This window comes from Oxyura jamaicensis, chromosome 11 (genome assembly GCF_011077185.1).
Source record: "Oxyura jamaicensis isolate SHBP4307 breed ruddy duck chromosome 11, BPBGC_Ojam_1.0, whole genome shotgun sequence".
Classification (NCBI taxonomy): Eukaryota; Metazoa; Chordata; class Aves; order Anseriformes; family Anatidae; genus Oxyura; species Oxyura jamaicensis.
Window position 1 is genome coordinate 15774914 of NC_048903.1, and position 22114 is coordinate 15797027.

Below are 22114 nucleotides of genomic sequence, written 5' to 3' on the forward strand. Positions count from 1 at the left end.
CAATGTATTGGAACTGGTGACAGCTCTCTTTATATCTTAAAATCTTTCAGATAGAAAAATTGATGTTATTATTCTTAAAGCTGGAGTAAATTCAAGTCCTCTAGAGTTCTCAAGGAACCCTTGATAGCAAGTGCATCCATCTGTGGATGAATGGAAGCATCATTTTTGTCACTTGCATAAACAGGCAAAAATGAAATTTATTTAAATAACCAGGGTGTGGTTATGCTAAACACTTTCTCCATGTACCACAGCTGAAGATAAAAAGTGCTACCAGGCATAAACCTTAAGTATTATTTATATGTGCATACATACATGAGAAGAACCACTTGTATTACTAATTTGTTCTATTTGTCTGGTTTTCATATCAACTGAGCACTGACTAGAATTCCCAAACCAAGAGGAATTATGTGGGCAAAGACTGAAGGGTTGTCACGTAAGGTACAGTTTTCAAAAGCATTATGTGATTTGTGAGTTGAACTTCTGATATGAAAAGCGGGTCTTTTTGATAATTTACTCTTAAGTCCAACACATTCTTCCACATAAAATTTATTAGAACTAATATATATCTCTTCAGTACATATCTCTTCAGTATATATCTCTTCTTTCTTAAATAGTACAAATCCATATGGAATCATTACTGAAATCTCTGTTTCTTAAAAAGAGTGGTAGAAATTCAGTAGTGGCTGAAATAATAAGTAGGCAAATGGTTAATGTATTCTGGTGTTAGGCCAGCTGGGGTATTTAAAAACCGTAATTTCTTCCCACCTCAAGCACAGCCTAGTCTGTGAAGCCACAATAAGATAAAAGTATGTATTTTTTGTGGATTAGAATTTGCAAAACATTCTGACATCGTTACTGGAAAGGTTTGATTTGAGCGCAAAGCTGTATTATTAATGTGAATTAGGCATAAAGGCATTTAAACAAAGACATCTTCACAGTCTTTAGCTGCTTCAGTATCTACCCTTGCAAAATGCTGCATTTCCTCCATTCTCATTGAGAATTCAAATTGAAATAAAATTGCAAGACTTTCTTCTGTGCCCAGCTGGATGGGCAAGGTTTAATGTGCAACATCCTCCATGGGAAAAGAACCTAAAGAAGAGTTTTGAGATTAATATCCAATTTCCAGGCTTTTACACAACTTGGCAATCACTCAAATCTAACAGTGAACCAAGGGAAAGATTAAAAAGCCAAAGGCCACAAACCTGTTTAAACTAGTATAGTGGGTTCAAAGTTTCCTCTGAGATCTTGGGCTATAGTTTCCAGATATCACAGAAGTACAAAACCTAGACAGCTCCACAGATAAGCTCCTATTTACTCTAGATGAACCAAAGAAGTATAACAAATCCACTTTGGACCTTGTTCTTAGCCACAATTAATACCTGGTTATTCTGGTTACTCACTGAAAAGTAACTTTCGGAAGTGTTTAGGAGCAAAATGAGCTCCCAAAAAGGGGAGTTGCTGCTACTGGGCAGAAGGACGGTGGGAAAATATTTATGGCCCCTTGCCAAAGTAGAAATGTATTAAAGTGCCTGCAGTTGTTGATACTCCTGTTCTTGCTGAAAACTTAGGGGGAATCCCATTGACTTTGGAGACTGCAGGAGGGAACGCTGGCAAACAGAAGTCTATGTGTGAAAGAAAGCAGAGAGAAGAAGTAATGATGCAGTCTTTATTTACCTGTGCTTGCCACCTACAATCCTCTCTGCTTGTTACACTGTCTTGACACAGGACAGGATTTAGTTCTGCTAATGGATGTGATCCATACCCTTCTGTTCAAAGTGAGATCTGACTTTTACCAATGGGAGTGCCAATAGGAATCCTCTCTCTCTTTCCAGCCATCTTACAGGAACAGATACGGTTCATTTGGATGGAGGCATGCCATTTAACTGTTGCTTTAAATGGGCACAGTAGAGATCCATTTTACCATCCTACAACTTAAGACACTTCGTCTAATGAAGAGTGCATGAAGAAGGGAGAAGAATACAATCAGTATTTATCGTATTTATTTTTGGAAGCTTTTTCTGAGTCTTCCAAATATTTGGGAACTATCTGATGTCCTCAGTTGACTTGCTGAAATCCTCCTCTGCATGTTTACCAAGATCTAAACCATGGCACCTTGTATCAACTCACTTTCCTCTTGCCTGCACGCTCTTTCCTATTAAAGAGAACTATGCTTTTGATAGTTAAGGAAACCCAAATATATGTCTTCTGCAGTGAGATTCACAGGATCTCTTCTCTTGGCAGCTGATAAATAGTTGTCACAGCTGGGGGAAGGTTCAAATTCTGAAAAATGCCTGCTGAGCTTTGAAACATTGACTCTTAGGTCATCAAGAAGCTGTTTCAAAACAGGAAACCGCTCTACCACCATAAAGCCTCCATATAACTATAACAGGTGCTTACAGTAAGTTCCATTGTAAGGAACCTCCACCAATAGCTGGAACTGTGAGCTCCTAAAACCAGGGGGTGTGTCACTTGATCCAAGACATCAAGGACATCTTAGAGAATAAATCTTAACCGGTGAACTGGAGGGGAGGAAGAATTACTTTAGCCAGGTCTCATCATTTTTACAGAATTTTAATGCCACAACAGATTTTCTGTTGTATCCCCCTGCACCGTCTTGGAAGAAACAGTTGTTATCAGTTCTACAGGCTGGTGCTTCATTCTGTATTCTCGGGGGATCGTCACTGACCTGTCCTCCCTGGTCTGGCTGAGCGATCCAGGTAAACAGCCACTACCTTTCCCTACGAGCGGCTCTTGCTGGCATGTACTCCCAGTTCTGGAAAACAAATTGCAGACCATTATCAGCTCTTCTGGTAATTGCTGCAGGATGGAAACTGAGAGTGCAATAAATCACAACATCATTATACGAAGGCCCAAATGGTCTGGCATATTTTAGCTTGAGATGGTTAATACAGAAGTGATGTAGACTGCAATGGTAGATAAAAATACCCTATACTGACTAGCTTGCATTTGAGCTTTTCTATATTTTTTCATATTATTCACAATATATCTTAAATTTAAAAACTAAACATCTTTAGCTATAACAGCAACATTTTGCTTTTTAACCTGGTGGGAAGAAAATCCCTCAGCCTTTAAATATGTGAGCCTTGAACTCTGCACAAGGCATTATATTTATTACAGAGATACCACACATAATGATTGTGGGCTAAAGGTTGGTGTATTTTCATTGTTTGTATTCTGTCTTTAAGGCAAATGTCCAGTGACCCATTATAACTCCGTATTCACATGGGCATGGCATAGTTTGCAGTAAAATTTTTCATGCCCAGGCAAAAAGAAGTTACCCGGGTTGAAGCAAACTTCTCCAAAGGCCAATATAATACCTGCACTTCAAAACTCAGATGTTAAAGGAAAGAAGCTGAAACAACAGGCACTCTCAAACAAGCGTTAGGTCACGTGAACAGAAGTTGTTTGACGGGATCTCCCTTGGGATATTCCAAGAGCATGTACAATCCCAGGCATGGAGCCAAGAGGATCCAGGCATATCAGTGAGGTGCAAGACAGGGAGGAGTTAGCAGTCATGTTCAAAAATATGCTTTTAATGTTCAGCCAAGGAGCAATATTAACAGCACTAGCATATTTGCCAAGTGCCCAGAGAAAAGTGTAAGGATGGAGTGGAGAGAAAGGAAATAAATAAAGCTGGAGAGGGAAAATTATCTATAATAGAATTCTGTTTCTCCCTCCAGTTCCAGACCAACTCATCAAAGCCAAAAGGTAATTCCACTCATTGCAGTATTTTCCATCTTGTTCAGATTTCATCCGTGAATAAGCAACTGGATTTCTACCAGACAACTGGAAACCTACCAAAAGCACAATCTTCTGACGTGCTAGCAAAGCTGGAATTAGATAAAACATTCATGAGAAAGACCCATAGATTTAGTGGATGTGACTTTCATAAACGCTGGTGTTCAGAAAGAGCAGCTTTATAGAAAACATTTGCCCTTAGTTTAAAGAGTCTCAGTTGAAATGAATTTAAACTACCTCAGTATCAACTGAAGCTTTTTTTTTTTCCTTTTTTGATAATGGCATTGTTATTTTCATTCAGTTAGAAAAGTAAAATAAAATAAAAGGCTCTACAGGGCTTGTATTAAACAGGTTAGGATTATTATAATCAAATTTTGATTAAAATACTATTAATCATCTGTCCTGGGAATATGAAGTATCATTTCTGGGCTGATAGCATCTTTGTGATGGAAAGCATATTTTTTTTAATTGGATTCTTGGAGAAAGTACTGTAAAGCTTTTTCAGTTTATGTTTTAATCCAGGCTGCCCTGTGCACATGTACATGGCTGCAAATACTCGTTTATGTTCATGACTATGCACTTCACGGAGAAAAAGAAACGCATGGAGCAGCAGGTGAGGCAATCTGCCTCCTTTCAGCCAAGATCATGAGAACGCTACTAGACGCTACCAAGACCAGCAGTAAACCCGAGGCAGAGGCCACAGCATCGTCACTGCCAGACACACCTCCCCCGGGTCACCAGCCATGTTGAACTAGGCTGCTTCCTCCTTGCACTTCAGCCAGTGTTTTTTCTGACCCTTGTACAGCAATGAACCTCAGCCAGAGCAAAAGGTACGAGGCATTTTATCTCCTGTCTGTATTCACAATGCTGTGCGCTGAAAACACCAGGTACAAGCAGCATGCTCTGGGCAGCACTACGCACATTCAGGAGTTGCTCTGGCACTGAAAACAACAGGCTCACTTATCTGAAAGGTACGGCGAAGCACTGTTACGAAGCCATTCCGATTTAATTGAGAGTTGACAGCTATTTACATCACCGAGGATTTAGCTGCACTGCTGTTATGATGAGCCATGCAGCTCTGAACAGTGGATGGTTTGCTTCCAAATCTGTTATGCCTTGACAGCCTCCCTGATCACTCAGCAAATAAACTGCGGAAGTTCCTCAATGGCATTTCCAGAAATGACAGCTTTACTGCTACCATCTTACACCAGCTACTCCACGGCGACTGATTTCAGAGGCGTTGGGGTTTTTAATTATTTAAAGAGAGAGAGAAAGAGAAAGAAAGGGAGTAAATGGAGGCAGCAAATAAGGAAGGAAGGAAGGAAGGAAGGAAGGAAGGAAGGAAGGAAGGAAGGAAGGAAGGAAGGAAGGGTGAAAAATGACTTACTTTATGGAATAGTCAGTACTGGTGGCTCTTATGCTACCATCTACCTATGTACATGCAACTTCTGTTGCTGGTGAGACAGAAGATAATATATTCAAACACAAAGAACTTGCTACCACTTCCACATTATTTCAGTGTTACCAAATTGCTGAAATTAAATGAAAGCACCCTAGTCAAAGCAGAGTGAAATGTCACATCCAGTCTGAATTTATGATATAAGAGAAAAAATTACAGAAGCACACAATTCACAGATCCTCTCATTTTACAAAACATTTTGCTGATTGCAATTACATCAATAAAAATGAAATTCTTATTTACCAGAGTGGATATTGGCAGAGGAAATGCTAAAACAGTTTTTCTAATTCCAACACTGTCAGATATTCCAGTTTGCCAAATACCTGCATTGATTTCTGAGTGTCTCCCTCCAGCATCACTGTCTGTTACGGGGACCATTCTTACCCCTCATATTATTGCTGAAAAACACCTTATGACAACACTCAGCTAAAATCACCAGCATCTTTAGGCATGGTAGCATTTCCTCAATCCATTCGTATTCCTCAGCCATGCCCCCAGTTCCACTTCAGGCCAAAATCCCCACAGATATCACAACCTAATCCTCTTGCTCCTTTTACTGTGGGAAAGAACCCAGGTGCTTGTGCTGGGAGGGAATTCCGATGGATGCCTGAGGCACTTGGATCTCCTGGCACATCACCACCTGTGCGGCCCTTGCAACACAGTCTCAGACATGATAGCGATGAGTGCTGCATAAGAACCAGAGCACATCAGCACTCAGCACAGTGCTGAAGCTGGGGCACGGGAAGGAGCTGGACAGACAGGATGAAACCTCTAGCTGCCATTTAGTTCCACTTTCCTCCCCAAGCACAAGACTGTTGCCGACAGCAGACCAGAGCAGCCATGGTGCCATGTGTCCGTGTCCTCAAAGCCTCCCTGGATGCAGGTTCCAAGCTTCCCTGGGCTACCTGCTCTGGAGCCACACTGCCCTCCTGAATGTAGAGGAGCTGGGTAGGTCAGGCTTCTTGGAGACAATCTGAACGCATATCCTTAGAACTGCAATCAGCTAATAAAAGATTTCTAATCTCTGAGCTGCATAAAAGGCCCAATATTCCACTGACAGTGATTGAATAATTTAGCACTTTATCACTTGTTTTCCTCGCTGAAGGGAATCATTTATCTGCAATGTCACCTGGAGAACTGTGGGTGTTGTCAGAGGATCAAAGTCCAGCATCAGGGTATGCAACAAATATTAACCACTTCATCCCACTTCAGCGGGCACTGTTTTAATTTCATTTTTATTGAGTCTGCTTATCACTTTACAGCAGCCTGTACGTTATAGGAGATGTAAACCTAGATCACCTCCTACAGGCCAAAGAGAGAAGTCTTTTTTCCTTCACAGGAAGATCGCTGCTCCTGACCTGCTGTACCTTACAGAGTTGAGTAGACTGTTCTAGATATGCCGAACTGTGATTATTTATGGTGTCACTAGATGATTGTGGAAGATTATCTTCTAGCGCTCTGAATTTTGGGGTTCACAGCAAGCTTTGCCACCTATGCACATCAGCCAGCACAATAGGATGCTTCAGGAAATCAAATAAAGGGACCGATTCGATGTCCGCCCACTTTATGCAACTTTTGCACTTGAATCAAGATTGGTTTTTATTCCTTGGAATGCTTTCCTGCCAAATGGGCTTTCTGCAGTAAAATACTGCGAGGGAAAGAGCATGTTCTAAGTATAATACGTTCTTTTTACTGATCACAATCTGAGAGTTAAAGTGTGTTTGAAATGTTGTGTTTTGCAATCCGGTCTGCGTGATGAGTGATAAGTTATATGGCCATAATAAACAGTAGCGATACATAAAAAGTATTACATTCTGTACAGCCCTACTTGCATTGCAAAAAATCTCCATTTAGATTACAATGAACTCTAAATTACAGAGTAAACAAGTTTTGGCGATATGGTGAGGCCCGGCAGGGAGGAAGGTATCGTTTGCCACCCCAGCAGAGGAATGCTGTTTACATCCAGCAGAACTGTACTTGGAGACTTCGCAGCTTTAACACACAGGGGCTGCAATCAGACCCCTCAGCCCCTGCTTACCGGTTTTCATTGCATGGTTATAGGCTCCCTGCTCAACACCAGAAGCTTTCAGCAGTGCTTAACTTTCCCAAAAGTGGCTGGGCCTCGGGGGATTTAGCTGAATGTAGCCTACCTTTGAGTCTGCTTGCTGGGCAGCAGACGGCAGGGTCACTGAAATGAAACACTATTGTGTGCTTTGTGACGAAACAAGCCTGTGTCTTGGTTCTGGACTAGTAGGAGGCAAGTGGCAATGGGATATTTGCTTTAAATTTTCTCTTGTCTTTCCCCGTACTGAAAACATAACGAAATGGCTCGCAGCACTGCAGGGGCTCAGATCAGCCTGACCTCTGTCAACCTGTGTGCCAGCACGGCCATGGGACCGGCCATGCTCACTGCTTGGCTGATCATCTATTCTAGGAGGGTACAAAGGAAAGACAGACGTTCACTCTCAGATATCCAAATATTAGCAAGTCACCTGTACACACCTGACACCCTTATCGACTTCTGTGCTCTAAATGTATTTTTTACAAAGTTTCAGCTTTATGCTTCTTTTCATTAAATGCACATGCAAGGCTACTGGGAGTGGGATAACATCAGTCCCAGTGATGTCAGGAGGAAAACTTTTTTTTGACCTGAAAGTGGCATAGATTGAGAACAGCAGACAAGGAGGGCGCACGTTCACATCTGCTCCAGATATTGAAGGCTGGCTGCCACCTCATTTCACAACTTACAAAACCCGATAAGATCCCCAGTTTCTTCTGGACAACCAGCTTCCCACTGCCTTTATTCGCTTGTCTCCACCCACACTGACGTAAGACACTTTTCTTTCCCCTTGGCTATCATGACTCAGGTCTCACTCAATGATCTCTTGGGATTCCCATCCTGAAGTCATCCAGAAACTGAAGGTTGTGCTAAAGGCATAAACTCTCTTAGCAGATGTAGGTCCCTTTGTAGACCCAGCCCGTACCAGACCAGCAACTTACCACCTGCAGCACTCAGTGATGAGCTCTGTCACTACAGAGAGCTATAGCACTTAGCACCCCAAACACTCAAGCTGCAGCCCACTCTGTACTTAAGACGAGGATCTTCACTGTCCTTTGAAGACATTTGACATATGAATTGATTCTCTCCCCTTTGTCCAAAGTAGCTCAAATTAGTTATTCTTCTAGATGTGCTGCAATTTTATTTATTTATTTTGTGGAAAGAAGAAAGAGGCAAGGGTGTCTTCCAAAAAGGAGTTGTTAGGCAGGGTAGGGTTGATCGTTTTTTTTACTTTGGTGCATGCTATTGATATGACTGCTACTTTTTGTGCTTAACTTCAAATTACGGTTGGTAAGGTAGTACTGGGCTTCCAACACTTGTTATAAATCATCCAGTACAACTGAGATTTATGAGGCTAACATCCAATATTCATTTTTTTTCTACAGATAATCTTCATAAAAATTGGAGCTTGGACAAAAGTGTGACTGAGCAGCAAGGACTGTGTTCTTTGGATTGATGTAAGGCACTCCACCTCTCACCTGTGCACTCGTTGTGGCTTTCTTCTGCCACCTCCCATTTACTGTTTGGACTGGGATCTGAAGCACAGGAGAGGCCCGAGTACATGAACACATGTTAAAAAAGAAAAGCACAGACCAAAACAAAATGAAACAGGTTTGATGCATGAACTGAGGTGTGTCTATGCAATAAGCAGGCACCAGAACCTGCTGGTTCAGGTGACAACAGAAAAAGGAAAACAACTTGTTAAAACATTTCCCGAAGCAGAAGTTTCTAACTCTGTGCCAGGTGTGGTACATGCTTGAGCAACTCCTCTCAATTAAGCTATCATCAGGAAGATCCCTCGTGGGTGGTAAGGCTCCGTACTGTCCCCAATGTGGGCTAGATGCTGTACCACGTCATTTTGTGCTAATTATTATCTTGCTGTCGTGTGTGTTCATCAGCAGCCATGCTTCATCATCATGGCTCCGTACGCACTCCAGTGAGGCAGGAGTGGAACTGGATGTGGAGCTGGATACCTCGGTGGCATGAGCAGCCAAAGCAGGTAGAGAGGCTTATCACAGCATGGGCTCTTTCTCAGTTTCCCAAGGTTTTGAGATTCCCTCATGAAGCTGGTATGTGTCACCAGTGATTTTATAAAAGAGAAGTTCCCAATTAAAAAACAAAAAGAATTTTCTATGCATTAGATTTGTAAAGTCAAGGACCGAATTCCTTAGCGACTCCTGTACTCCTCAGCTACTCATTCCGCATCTATTGAAGTCAATGGCAAAGTAACAGACAAAGGAACAGATTTGTCTTGGAAAACAAGAAGACTTCCTGGTTGAATTAGCTTTTCTCTCCTGTCTCTAGAAACAAAACTCTCTAAAAAACAGCAACAAATCAATTTTGCTTCTCCTCAGCAGAGAGGAAGGAATTATCTTTTCTGATTTCAACCCGCTTCCAGTGTCACAAAGCCATCAGGCCAACTAATCTCAGAAGAACTTACCATATGTTCAAAGTGGAATCTGAAACTGGGCTTGCTTTCTGTTTAGTCTGTGGCCAAAGCCACAGAATGAAGTTTATGTTCAAGGTACCTGAAGCTGGAACCTCTCAAAATGTGAAGGGTCTGTACTTGTAGCTTTGTTTTCTGTTCTATTTCTAATAAAAATAACTTTTAAAGTAAGGATTAACGATTTATGGGGTAGTAAGCTATAAAAAGCTCTGCATTCAAGGCATTAGAAAGCAATATAAATTCTTTTGTGGAAATGTAAACGGTATTTAAATGGAAGTAGGTATTATACCCAGTTGGTTAGATGGGGGCAGCAAGAAGTCTCTAGCTGGCTTTTCTGGGAATCAGATAGGTCCCTAAATCATTAACTTGGTATTAAATCATCTTAAAGATATAAATAAATTGAGGGACTTATCCAGGGATGTCTTGCAGAACTTAAGTAGTTTCTAGGTGAGTGACTCATAAGATCAAAGTCAAGGAAGACACCCATTTAATTAGGGAGGAAAGTCTTGAGCAAACTCTAACAACACCTCTGCCAGGGACAGAACTTTTCTTGTGTGCACTCCAGTTCCAGCCAGCTGTTCTGGAACACAATTGCCCCCAAACTATCCTACAAACATTGAAATGAAGCTGAGAAGCGGCTGATCTAGGAAGCCACCTACTGATTCCAGAACACTACCACCAATAAATATTCAGGTTTTTCTGCAGCGCAAGTTATCCGACAGAACAGGTTTGTGATCCCGATCCAGCTTTACGCAAGCCACTCTTTAAATTCCATGACAACTTCCCCAGCTCTCCCCTTCAGCTGGCAAAATGGCCCGGTTCATTGCTGTAATTGCACGGTTGCTTTTATCACAGATGATCTCTGTCTGGCATGGTATATTTTCTCATGACATAATCAATCATGCCATTAAGGAACAACTCATCCTTGATGGCTTATTCAGAGCTAACCAGAAACCACGGATTTTTTTTTGCCATTCAAAAATATGCAGCGCTTTCTTTCTTCTCCAGACAGCCAACGTATTTTAGCTGGTATCTGAGGCAGGGCAGTTAGAATCACTTTCCAATGGATGTTCAGAAATTAAAAAAAAAATACAAATGTGTTAAATCAACACCAAAAAAAAAAATCACCTTTGTACTCCTGTATTTGCATGAACTAGGAAGTCTGGTATGTCAGCGAGGAGAAAATATTATTCATTCTATGAGCTAATGTTTCCTCTGTGGTGGTAATGAATTGGTAGGTGTGTCTCGGTTACGGAGTGGAAAAATCTTGGTGCTACACACTTTACAGCACGCTTTATTTTTGCACCAGCTGACCTTACTTCAGTTATTTATAAATGCATTTCAGAGTCATTGTTACTGCTGGTTTTAGTATTTTTAGCATTTTTTTTAATGTTTTTAGTAATTTAAAATTGACTATTATCACTGCTGAGTTCTCTACATGCAGGCACACCGTCCATTTTGTTCACTCCTTGTTGTAACCCAGCATCTTTCTTTCCTGGTCACCCACCCTGCATCCACGCTGTGCTGTCTCTGGGTCTTTTCTGGAGAAGAACAACCAGGCTCTGTCTAAATGTCTGCACTGATTTGGTTCTTTGATCTAGGAAAATAGAAAAGAGACGAGCACAGTTGCTACACTGTGCTGCTTTATAACTGGATAGCACTAAATTAATCTGGGAATCTGTTGAAAAAGCTGAAGTTCAACAATTAACTGCAATTTGTCAACATTTAGGGCATGACTGCGTATAAAAGGACTATCTTCCTCCGGTTTGGCTGCTAGCAATGCTTTGAAATCTATTGTTTCAATGTGAAGAAAACACTAATGTTAACTTAATTGTCACTGTCCTATAATCCAACTAAGTTTATCAAGCAATTTACATGGTTTTGTTTCCCTAAAGCTGCAGAAATTACCTAAGGATAGGTGGTTTTTGTGGTCGTACTTTGAAGATCTTTTCCAGGCAGCACTTAGCTCAAAAACTCCCTCTTGGTAATAATGACAAACAAGAGACCTGCACTAAGAAATCACCCGAGACACATGTGGTACAGCAGAAGAGAGTAAGTATTTCTACTCCGTTTGGTGAAATCACAGGACTGCTGTATGTCCTCTCTCCTGCTCCCATTCACATTGACCACTGTTTTCTTTCATCTAGGCAATGTGCAAGTTACCCTCACCTAAAAATTGGCAAACACGAGTATCTCTCTCACTGGCTTTTCCTGTGAAAATATCATTTACCCCAGTACCCCCGCATCCTCCACTAGAAAAGCATTCCACAAATATAAAAAAAGATAAATAGTTATCTGTTCTCCCAATTTAAGGTACGCAATTAGTAAAGCTGTAATGCGAACGCTCTCACTGCTCAAGTCACTGTGGCTGTATGTACGTATGACATATCTAATAAGAAGCTGAGCATCCAGCTACTAAGATGCTCCTATAAGCTGTACCGCAATCCTCTTAAGGATTTAGGGAAATCGGAGGCTCAGCTTTGCCATCTGTGGCTTAATAAATATTTTCTTCGGAGGCTTTGTGCCTTGTTTTAGGGACCAAGAAAATAGTCCTACAGTCATTTCTGAGTCATGGCATTAACACAGAGCTCCTTTTTCTCTTTCCTTTTCTCCGCAGTCTCCTCAGTAACACATTTCCTAAGCGAACAACCTGTGGTAGGTCACTGTGTGACCCGACGAGGCTGTGTTAGGTCAAGGGCTTCTGTACAATCTGAATCTCTATCTTTGGGAGAAAACTCAAAGTATCAAAGATAATCCCTCCCTTTTTTTGCTCAGTGGCAATAGAAGCACTATTTTTACCAGTGCTATTTAAGCAGCATCAGAAGACCTGAGGCATTTCTACAGTTTTGTAGTTTCTTCACTATATTCAGTGGTGGGGCCTCATCCAGTACTACCACCTCTGAGGAACTCATTTTTTTCTTGCTCCAACTGTGCTATCCATATCCCCAAGCCCTGAAGCTTCAGAACTATTCAAATCTAGCTCAGAACAAAGAAAATCAGAAGAAGTTGGCCAGTGTCTAAAGAAGGACAAATTAAGGAAATAAAGATGAATAGCATTTCCCTCTGGAGCCTTAGATGAAGACAAAGAGGGCTTGCACAGGCCAAAGGATGTTAGCATAAAAGGTGCTGGGTTTTAAGAAGAAGTAAAAATATCTCCTAGGAAATTCAATTAAAAGTCCGTAATTTCTTATATCTTCAAAAGAACCTGGAAAAAGAGGGAGAGTAATACAGAAATCAATATACAATATTGATTTCATACAATAACAATGGAAATAACAATACAATAACATATGGAAACAATATGTTGTTGTATTGGTCTGGTGGTAAGGGCAGAAGACTGAGAGCCTGGCTTCTCAGTGCTGACATTGCCACCGACTTGGGGTACGGCACACTTTGTTGGCAAAATTACTCTCTCTGAGCCACAGATTTCCTTCACGTGTGTTCTAGACGTAATCAAGCCGAAGAGTCTCTCTTCTTACTTCTGTTTCATATTTTTAGGGATTTCTATTTCTGCTGCAGCCTGCAGCTTTTAAGTTACAATATAAAAATTAAAAAAGAATGGAAACTCTAAAATGTAGTTCACTGTTTTGTTTTGATTTTTTAACTGCTTCAAAAGTGATAGTAATCATATTATTGCTCTGTTTCAGAGTTGGATCCTGGGCTGGTGCACAGAGCAGTTTTTGCATGTGCTTCCCTCAGAGCACCACGCACGAGGAGGCTGTATTTTAACTTGGAAGCAGATTGGGGATGGTGTTCAACGTACTGCACTTAGCACATGCAAATCTTAACAAGGACATTCACAACAGTTTCAAGAAATGTTCTGAGAGTAGAACTGCACACAAATAAAATGCCGCCCATAGGATATTTCAGAAGTCTTTTCTGAAAAGCCATGTCCTGGATTCCTTTGTACTACCTTACATCAAAGGGAAGGAAAAAAAAAATCCTTTGAATAATTTGTTCTAGGAGAAGGTCTATCCTTGTCAGACGAACGCACCTCAGTCTGCAGCTGTTAATTTTAAGGACTGATTGAGAGATGCCATTTAGTGAAATTGAAGCACGTACTGCTCTGGAAAGCAGGCCACGAGCAGGGGCAGATTTGCAAATCAGATATCTGAACCAACACGTGAACAACAAGAGCGCGTGCACTTTACATCAGCCAACAGAGAATCCTGACAGTTTTTATGTGCAGTTCTGTGAACTGCACGCGTAATCACGGTAATTGCATGCAGAAATTGAATGCAAACTGCACAGCTAATTTGTTTTTTAAAAAGGGGAAATCTTGCAACACTGTATACAAAGGAGTCAAACAATAATTACAACATGCTTTTCAAACCTCTTAGAAAAAATTCAGTGTTTCCATGCAGTTGTGCTAAAATATTTTCCAGCTGTCACTGTGCATGCATGCTGATAGGAAGAAACTTTTTTAAAACTCACGGGGAGAGACGGATGAATTTCATTTGTTTGACAGAATGCTGTGCAGTTATTTCTTAACGAACACTATCAACAGCAGCTTATATTGCTGGTAGAAGGAGTGTGGGTCTGTAGCAGAGCTCTTATCAGATCCATAAATGCATTAGAGAGCGTGGTGAGAAGTCAATGGAGTCAGAGCAGTTTGCTAGGAAGGCCTCAGCTGAGACTGGGCATTTTGCCTGGGATGGCAAACTGAGGATTAAGGGCTTTATGGGACATGTGAACTCCACTCAAATGCAAACATAAGCATGATTAAAATTTAGCAAACTATGATGTACAAGCCCTTGGGCAAAATCCAGTAGACACAGCTGTATTTATAGGTTGATACAAAGAAGATCTGTTAGGCCTAAGAGCAATTCAGCAGCACAGAGAACAGAGAGGAGTTTGAGATCTCTCACAGCTCCGCGGGGCTATGAAGCTCCATCTAATGCAGCGTATCTTTCCCTTAACTACTCCCCCTGGCAGCTTTGACCATACAGTTACTATGCGGGCCCATTTTTTCTATGGATCAATGCATTAGCAACTATAATTAGGCTCATAGGAGAAAACTACATCATTCTTTCAAAGACCAGGTGTCTACGCAGCTATTTAGATCGTTTTAAGATCTTGGCTGAGGGCTGCACTTCATTGGTCTGTGCTGACAAAGAGAACAAAAGAAATTTGGAAACAATAAGGAAGATTAATGGACAGAAGGCACTACAGTCGAGCATGGCTGCAGAGCACCACGTACAATGAAACACTTCGCCAGTAGTGAAAGCACTGAAGGAAGTGGAAACAAGGCGTTAGCATCACCCAAGAAAATTCGAACTCCTGCAGCAGGGCAAAACCTGTAACTTCAGTCTCCAGGGACAAAAATAGTTGAGACTCACTGGTTATGAAACCTTCCCCCGTTTTCTCTAAGTGAATCCACTTTATTGCATTGCTAATGCTCTAAGGAAAGGCAGGAAAGACACTCGGGAATAATGACAGGCAGTACTTTTGTGACAGCGAATCTGAGCTACCTCTGCCCGCCAGAAAGCCTTTGTTGGAGGGTCCTCGCTCTGAGTTAGGCACGGAAAATGAGCAACCTCAGTGCTGCACGTACAAAAAAGCACGGGTTTCTCAGAACTGTGCTTCAGATCCATCCCCATGCTGCTACAACCTAGTGGAGCTGAACTCTTTTCATGAGGCATATGACTTCTTACTTAAGTGGGGAAAAGAGCTTTTGGGTTGGCCATAAAGAGTAACGTGTAGGAGCACTCAGACGTCCCCTTGAGTAGCACCGGCTGGACCAGGAATGTGTCTGATCTCTGCTTCATCTCTCTACAGCATCCCTTGATAAACCCAACACTTAAACTGTCATCTGTCCTGTCAGCTAACTCACTAGAGCTTCTTTAGGATGTAATACATGACGAAGTAATTCAGGCACCTCAAATGTGAAAGAAAGCTGCTGCATTACCATTAATCCATTCTCTTGGTTTCCTTTTACATCTGTTCTTCGTGCTTCTGAGATTTTCCTGCCTGATAAAGTTGGGTGGTAGCAGCTAGGAGGAGCCAGGTTCCCAGTAGTCCAAACAGCACTGTGCCACATCTGGCTTGCATGTGCTCCCCAGAAAGTGCTATCGATGCCTCTGTTTCCATTCTGACTGAAGAATATGATCAGGAAAAGGCCAATTATTCTGATTTCAATACTAACAAGTCCTCAGCTTCTCCATGCACCGCAGGGGCTGAACATACTGCAGGAAAAGAGGAATTGTGGAAGTCTCCCTGCCTCCTGCTGAGTCTCAGACAGGAGCAGATATTTGCCTGTGCTGGAGTGGCACCAGGACGCAGCTTTTTCCCTGAGATAGAGGGCTGCGAAACACTGGATTACGTGGTTGTCATCACTGCTTACTGGCTTTTGTTCCTCTCACATAGAGAGGCAGCAGTGAGAAGGGTGCCACTGTGTTGCGCTGGGCTCTCTGAGGACAAGCTCATTGTTCATTTAGTCTAAAAAGGCATTAAAAATAGGGGGGGGGGGGGGGGTAAAAAAAATAAAATAAAAGAAGTGGAGCAGCTCTCCTCTTGGAGCACCAGAAGCCAGGTGCAAAGCTACTAAAAATTATGACAAGTACCAGAAATACTTTGCCTTTCATCTACGAATAATGTTCAGGTTGGATTCAAATGGCCTTACTGGTACAGGGCAGTGCTCTTGCAACCCGTGGTGTGCCCAGGGAATGACACGTTTCTACACTGTAAAAATATAATTATCAGTAATATTAGAGGTCAGATTCTTGCATTCCCATTTACGTAGATAAGCACATATGCCAGTAGAAGCTTTATTTCTTGTAGTGAGGTTTCTCAGAGAGTAAGGAAAACCCAGAGCAAAATTAGAGTGGCAAAACCTAGCCCCCACATACAACAATAGATAGGATTACCGTCCCCTTCTGGTACATGAAAATCTCAGGATAAAGACTTCATACTAAAACAGTCATGTGTATATTTTTTCTAGAATATGTGGCATCCTGCATACTGCAAACATTGTGGATATTCTAAAGCACAGTAGAGTACATTCTTGTAAAAAGAGAAATTCAGAGGCTGCAACAGTAATCACTGAACTATACTAAATAATACAAACTATACCAGACAGTCAAAACAAAACCAAGATGAGAAAAAGGTTGAAAGGATGAAGTACAGTTTACACCTTTATCAAACAGGGTAACTATGGCAACTCGTGCCACTTCCACCTCAATCTTCTACCAAAGAAAACTTCCTGTGTCAATACATTTCCCTGCTTAGGTGAAGTTTGGGGCTTTTTTCCTGTATGTGAAAGCAGCAGTGAGAGGTTCATCTAGTCGTAAGAACTGTCTGTGAGGCACCAGATGGGGAGAAAGGAAGCCCTCCTTTATCGGGGGGGCACACATCCCATGAAGTGGTCCTTGTAAAAACCCAGGGTCTGGGACTGCTACAGATGAGGCAACAGCAACAAGAAAGTTAGGGCATGCATCAGTGAACGTAAGAAGTCCCCGTCCTTGGCAGCTAGGTCGCAGTGCTCAGCTTCCAACTGAAGAGGCACTTCCTCACCAGCCCCCAAGCTCCTGCAGTGCCCTCAGCCCCACACAGGACTCAAGGGCAACTCGTCCAGGCTGAGCCCTCGTCCTTCTGGAAAGCAGAAACATGTTGCTGTGATGCACATAATTATAACTGTATCTTGTGTACAAGCACTTCATCATGCAGCTTTTATGGGGTCTCATTCTGCATTTTTTGCTGTTTCATTCTATTCATTTGTGTGTTGTTTTTTTTTAAGTATATTGAATAAGCTTCAGAGGCTGACTTATTTGTAAGGGAAACAGAGCCAAAGAGACTCTCCCTCTCCAGTTTCTGTGTGAGCCAGATGGCCACACTTTAACCATTTCCCTTAAATCAAAAAACAACTGCAAGTCAAAAAACATTGGGACAGGCATGTCAGCTGGTGCAAAGAGCCCTACCTCCACTGACTTCGGGGAGGCAGGCAAATTTACAGCGGGTGAGCCACTCCTCCCACTCTGTGTTGCAACCTCTAGTAATTTTATTGAGCCTTGCAATAGCTAACGTTTTTTTAAAGTGTGGCTTAAATCAAGAGTCTACATGAGAACCTAAGCTTCGGTGATTTTTGCGTTGCCTTTTTCTTAAGCTTGAATTTCTAGTCCATATGGCTGTAGAGAAAAACTGGAAAACGTTAGGTGAGCGCTATGATGTAAAAAGAGCCATTGACTTTAAAAAAATCTCAAAATCATTGCTCTTTTTCTTCCCATTGTATGTTCTTTATTTGTGAGAGATAAATACTAAATGCAAATTGAACAAATAATGAAGAAATCTCTAAAAACATTTTCCTAACTCTCTCAAACTAACAAAACTCAAGGCAAAGTGCTTTTCCAGGTGAAAATCAGGGTCAATTTCACTACAAGTAGCAGTGCTGGAAAGGAGGCAGGGGAATAGCAGTAAGAGCTATCCTTCTTTTAATAAAGGAAGAGAATGTTTTTCACATGCTTCACAAAGACCGCGTTACCTTCTTGTCCTGGTGCTTGTGCTGTGCAGATGGGATACGGGCAGGCAGGTGTTCTGCTTAATCTTTGCAGCTTCTTAAATCCCAGCAATACTTAAATAGAAGCGAATTAAGAATGGGAAAGGCAGCATTTGAAAACTGATTAGCTGAAATACATAGGAGCTGCAGGAAAACATGTTTAGGTTGTTCTGCTTATGAGCTCTCTTGCAAGCACAATGCTTATAATAAGATTGGAAGTTCCCGAGCAGTGATCACTTCTATCCCTTTCTGTTGTTTTTACCCCTTCCTGACTGATGATAGACACACTTGTGCAGTGGAGAACTCAGCAAGGACTGGGGATCAAAGTATTAATATAATTCACATGCAATACATGGATGAAATTCACTGATGCACACAAACGGAGAGCACGCTTACAACACATCAGTATGGCACATAGCAGGCTGAAAGAGAAACTTGTTCTTTCCCAGCCTGATACCTTTTTCAGAACACAAAGTTAAAATACTAGAAAACAATGCTCCTTTCTCCCCTAAAAACACACAGCGCATAATAAAAAAGTAGTGTGCAATCAGCCCCTTGATGTTTTTAAGGTAGTAGCAGGAGCTGATACTGCCCAGAGCAGCAGCGAGTTTCTGCATCCCACACACGGTAAGAGAAACTGAAACAAGGGATGCATGGAAAATCCATTAGCAGAAACCTACGTGGAGACAAAACATTTTGGTTTTCGCCAGATCTCCAGAGGTCCAAGCACAGCATGCTAATGTTTATGATAGAAGCCAGTCAGTCTCCAAGCTTATGTTATTTTGTTTTGGTAAAAGAATATGAGATGTTAGAATAATCACTTGTGTTTTTACTAACTCTCCTTAGTAGCTTCTCTCAAGCGTAGCTGGTTTTAATTTGTAGAATGAGGGTGGGCACAGCTTAACATTTCTGAAGTCCTAATTGAGAGCGTTTCCCTAGCAGAGAACAATAACATGGCATTTATTTCTTAGAAGTTTTTCAATGAGATGTTTTGATTTTAGTGGGCAAATTTCTGCACTAGCTGTTTTTTTTCTTTCTTTCTTTCTTTCTAAGCCCTTTGCTTTTACAGTATGACTAAATCCAAAATGTTTGTACCATTAAGATGACAGATGACAGGGCCCAAAGGCAAACACACGGGATCATCTATCAGGTGCGGGGCTCTGCTGGTGGGGTGCTGTGTGCTCTGCCAGCAAGTCTCAGCACCTTTGTGTGCTTCTGTTTCCTTACCTGCAAAATTGAGTTAATGACACTTTACAATTTTTGCTAAAAGCTCTGACATCTTTTGTATACAAAAGTGCCACACACAGGACTAAACTACGAATGTAAATGCCTAGATAACCTTATCTCACTAGAAATAAAGGAGAGTCGATAGGGAGAGAAATAGTAACCTTTGTCTCAAGGGATCTGGGGTTGTTTTTGGTTTCTAGTCTCTATTCATTTCTTTCTACCTTCCAGAACTGTCTGAAACATCTGCTGAATTGGCACAATTTGAATGGAGAGATTTCACCTCATCCTAATTTTGTCCTGATGCAAAACTGTCAATGTCTGGTGTTTTCAAAGGAAACAATTTTTTCTGAGAGCAGTGCCAGGAATAATCTCTGCTCTTTGACTCAATCTGTAAGCCCACAGGGTCATGTATTTATTTACTTATTTATTTTGATGTCTCCAAAAAAGTGATGCACGTTGCTCTACCAGACTGCAAGCTGTAAAACAGTGGAAGCAAATAAACTGCAATTGTTCGTGTTAATTGGCCTTACTTTACCATGTCATTTCCAATTTTTTTCAAGATGGAGATTAAAAAGTGTTGGAGAAAAAGCTGTGATTTTGTCATAAGCAATCCAGTTAGTGGAGCGATCTGAAGGGATTTGATTGTTCAGAGCTCTGCACAACCAACGAACCGCACAAATTCCCATTAATCTGTCCATCCACACGCCCTCGGACGTGCCTGCGTCGCCCTGTGTTTCTACACGCCGCAGTCCCGTAGGGCCCTCAGTCTCTACACCCGTGTGCAGAAGGGCCACTCTCTCACTCACATCACTCACTGATATGGGGCGTGCTTGGTGGAAGACTTTGAGGAGTGAAAACCCAGTAAGTGCAGGATCCTGTAGCCCCGAGAAGTTCACACAATCTAAAACTCAGCCCCTCTCACCTACCCTCCAGCATGAAGGCAGCACAAAGTGCATCCCCACAGCACAGCATAGCGCCGAGTGCGTTCCCCAGACTGGATTTAAAAGCCCCAGGGGAGAATGTTCCAGCCTAAATGACCTCATCCATTCAGGATGTTTTCACTAATAGCCCGCTTCAATTTTCTAGTTGATAGTTTCGGTTGTATTATTCTTAGCAATCCCTTAACAAAACCCTGTAACTTTTTTCTAATGTCATGGTGTTTATGCCTTTTGCATTCCTCCCCGCAGTCACTACTCGTTCCCAACCCTGCCCCTGGTTTCAGCAGCTCTCCGAGGCTGAGCCACTGTCACTTGGGTGCACATAAACACAGCCCCACATGTGCTCATTTCCTCTGAATTTCCACTGAGTGGAGTCTCAAGGACGGAACACACCATCTGGGCAAAGTCTTATCAGAGAGGGGTTGAAGAAGGGGGTTCTTACAACCCCGCTCTGATAACCCAAAGAAATGCCTGCCTCTGCTCCCCATCCCATCTGGCACTTTCTTGTCACCATGTCATTGCACCACAAGTATTTATTTATTTATTTATTTTGTCACCAATCACCTCAGGTCTCTGTCAGCAAAAAGTCCTTCTAGGTTTTTCCCCCGGAAGGAGGTTTTCCTCATATTGGCTTTTCATTTCCCATATTGTATCGTACTGTGGTGCTTCCTGTCCACCTGCCCATCCCCTTATGCTCTGTGTGGACATATCTGGGCAGCTTCACTGTCCACTCAACCTCCCATGTCACTATCATATAAATATTGTATTCGTACAGCTTTCTCTCAAACCACAGTAGCTAAGTATCCACATAAACCCCATCTTGCTGCCAACCTCTGCTAAAGACCTCCCCAAAACAAGACACGTTGCTGTTAATAATTATCCTTCAGCCAGTTTGCAGTCCTTACGACACAATGTTTATACCCAACCCAATGTGTAAACTTGTTTTGCAAGTGGGAATGTCATGAGAAACCACATCAAATGCACTACTAAAATTCAAATCATCAGTAGAAGCAGCAAACTGCCTTTTATCCACTGATTTTGTAATTCCGTTTTCCAAAAGAAGTTTGGAAATCCTATTTTCTATTCTTTCTTCGCTACTAAGGCTCATTTTTTCCTTCTCCTGTTTAAAAAAGGAAAAACAACAACAAAGTTCCATAGTCGTTCCCTTTTTCCATTCCTGTACTCCTTTTCTCAAGCTGAGATATTCCCAAGGCCTTTCATTAATTAGTCAGGAAGATGAGATTTGTCATAGTTTACCCTGCATCACAAAAGCCGATGATAAATTCACTGCTTGGTGCAGCTGCGGAGCAGATGTGCGCCCTGAGCTCGGAGATTTTTGCTCCCTCTGTGCAATGGGAGTCAGAATTTTTAGGCAAATGTATATGCCAACGGCTATCAGTGCGACACCTGAAATGCCTCAGCATTCGTCTTCTGGGGGAAGAGGATTTAGCTGCAGTATCTCAGATAGAGGACGGTGACCAGGAAAGGGAGTTTTACCATTTGCTCTTGCTGCTGCCTGCAAGTTGCAGAGCAGTGCTGGGATCCTGACCTTGGAGCCCAGAACTGGACACCAGATGACTACAGAACTCCCAAGTGACGATGTGACTGCAGGAGCAGGATGGCCAGAGCTCGTCTGTTCAGGTCATTCAAGAACACCCGCGCTGTCCTGTTTGTTGGAAAAAAATAACCTGGGGTTGCAGGGCAGGAGGAAAATAGGTAGGAAGTTCTCAGGTCC

At 42.0% G+C, this 22114-nt stretch overlaps 1 long non-coding RNA gene across 1 annotated transcript in view; it reads right to left on the minus strand.

The window, feature by feature from the left end:
• Positions 1-505: 505 nt before the first annotated feature.
• The window catches only part of LOC118172505, a 169214-nt gene continuing 147605 nt past the window's right edge, over positions 506-22114 (minus strand). The window contains exons 4-5 of the long non-coding RNA XR_004753736.1: positions 2687-2773; positions 506-1089 (exon numbers count right to left, since the gene is read on the minus strand). This is a non-coding gene — a long non-coding RNA (uncharacterized LOC118172505). The remainder of the gene's footprint in view (positions 1090-2686; positions 2774-22114) is intronic.